Source organism: Carica papaya, chromosome 6 (genome assembly GCF_054855325.1).
Source record: "Carica papaya isolate Zhongbai chromosome 6, ASM5485532v1, whole genome shotgun sequence".
Lineage (NCBI taxonomy): Eukaryota > Viridiplantae > Streptophyta > Magnoliopsida > Brassicales > Caricaceae > Carica > Carica papaya.
This window is the reverse complement of record NC_142314.1, coordinates 28,650,523-28,653,331: the sequence shown is the minus strand read 5'-3', so window position 1 is coordinate 28,653,331 and position 2,809 is coordinate 28,650,523.

The window sequence follows — 2,809 nt, the reverse complement described above, 5'->3', positions numbered from 1 at the left end:
CATATTCTTCATAGATTCTTGTCACAAAAAACAAGGATAGAAGTAAGAGTATAGATTATAAGGGGCATGGTAAATCTAGAAGAAAGTCTAGGCAAAGAGGATGTTCAAATGTTATCACAGTAGTAAAGATAATCATATTAAAAGAAACTATAATTTGTTTAAGAGATAATAGAATTATGAGAAGACTAAAAAAATGCAGATAATGATAACATAAATGATACTGCATTTGAAGAATGCAAAAAACTAATAGGACTAACCTTGTAAGTGGATTAGTGTAATGTTGTCATAGATCTTTATCTTGAGTAGATCATTAATTAATGAGCATGTTATCCTGCTATAATTAGGAGGGATATTTTGTTCTGAGTGCAACTCATGAAAATTTGCATATTGAAGATAGATAATACTAGTTATATAAATATAGTGGGTATTGGTGGAATTCATGTACAAACTAATTTTAGTTGTACATTTAAAACTAAAAAATGAGTGAGATGTACTAAGTCTATGCTTGAATTTGTTGTCTACTCATTCATTAAATTTAGACAGTTACCGCAACTACATTGGTGATTAGAAATAGAAGTTGATTAAGAGTTTTATGGTGGTTAAAAGTAACACTTAGTGTTAATTTAAAGTTAACATTTAGTGAGTTTATACAAAAATTGATTAATTAATTAACACAACTACACTTGTTTTAATTTTTTTTACTCATCATATTCTTATTTACTATAACACTACCTATTTGTCGTACTTCAAACAATCTTAGAATATGCATCTCAAATGAGAAAAAAAATATTTTTTACTTTTATGGTACAATGTATGAATGTGCGACATATATTGTCTCCTCTACTTTTATGGAAGAGCTAAGTCTAAAAAGGGCTCTCCAAAGTCAATTATCAAGCTTTTGAACTCGCCTTGAAGTCGATGAATGATTGCAAGACATTCTCGCCAATCTTCTTTACCCTCTTCAGTAGTTATCATGTTAACTGATTCTGCTTGGGTTATTTCGCGGAGGGGTTGACATGACCCTTCGTTACCTAACTATGATAATCGTAGTCTTTTCAGATGGGAGAATCAAAGAAGCTACCAAGCTTTCAAGCGAGTTTGCTTGAGTATTCACCCCTCTCTAAACGTGGAATATATTAACCCTCATGAATTGGAACATTAAGTAGTCTACCCTTTTATGGTGGGGTATTAGACTGGCTTTGATCACCACATATTCTCCTATCCTTCTTTATTTTTATTTAGGGCTTAGGATAAACAGATAGCTCAACTCCTTACAGAGGATGACACTGGAGATCTTAGCAGAAGAGATCCAAGACTGAGAATGTCCTAAATAAGACAGTGAATAAAGATTTTTCCTTTCATATACAAAAGATCGATAAAGAGAATGCGAGTAGGTAGGAAATCAATAGATACATAAATAGAAAACCAAAAGGAGTTGAATGCGCTCAGTTATTTATGTGAAATAAAGAGGCAATAGGTTACACTTTTACACTTTCCCGAAAGAAAGTGTATTCCATTACCACTGAAAATTTCACCCATAATATGAGGCCAAAAATTTTAAAGGAGTAGGATTCGAATTAGTGACTGTTACAAGAATGGAATACTCTAAAACATTTGCTTTTGAAAGAATAATCGTAAGGGGAGCTGCCCCATCGATGTGACTAAGCTCTTATTATCCTTTTACAAGGCCTTAAGGGGCCTTTGATTAGCGAGTGGAGAGCGATTGAATGTTCTGCACGAGTTTTGAGTGAGAACACGCTTGAAAGTTTAGACAAATTAATTATCTCTATTGTGCATGACTCATATTTATTACAATTTAAGTTCAAGTTTGGCATATGAATCTAACTAAAAACTATTACACTATTTTTATTGTTTGATATATTTTCCTTCTAAATTCAAAATAGGTATCTTGAATATTCATTTCAAAATTTTATTTATCTAAACACTTTTTCTTCATTATTTTTTGAATTTAAGAAAAAATTACTCTATATTATCAAAACATAATACTATCAATTTATTATTGTACTTTGCAATCATTAAATGAATATTTATTGAGGTTCATAGTTGACATGAGAATCATAAGTAATTAATCAATATCTCTTGTTTTTTTTTTACTTAAAAGCTAGAAAAATAAATCATCAAGTAGCCAATTTGAAATTCCTTTCTCATTTTAAACATTTTTATACAAAATACAACCAGCTAATAAAAATGTCATGCTACCCTCAATTCACTAAAGTAATAATTCACCGCATACAGAATTTTAAATTTGATATTATGATATATTACTACTAAAATATTAATATCATAAAAATATACTATTATAAATATATTCCAAGGCTATGTTATCTTAAGTTCATCAATTTCTCTATTTCAGAAAAACAAAAAAACCTTTAGTAGAGAGAAATTCTAAAAAAAATGAATTTAGTCAAGTAGAAAAATAACGGAAAGTGTAGTGTTTTTGTCTTCATAAGTGTTTTTAAAATTATTTACTGCATGCAGAATAAATGGTGTGAGGAGCATAGGATATATATATTTGTCTTTTTTTAAAAAATTAATATTTAAAGAAAAATTATTTAAAAATTTGGGCTGATATAGAAATAAAAATAAAATTTAAAATAATAAAATCAAAATTTCCGTTTTAAGATATAACGCCTAACACCCTAAGCTCGCCTGTCACGTTGCTTCAAGGAGCATTGCCATTATTATTATTATTATTATTATTTTTTTAAATTATTATCTAATCCTTACTTTCAAAGTTTCTACTGTATAACACCGCCAGCTAATTTCAAAAATAAATATTATTTATTAA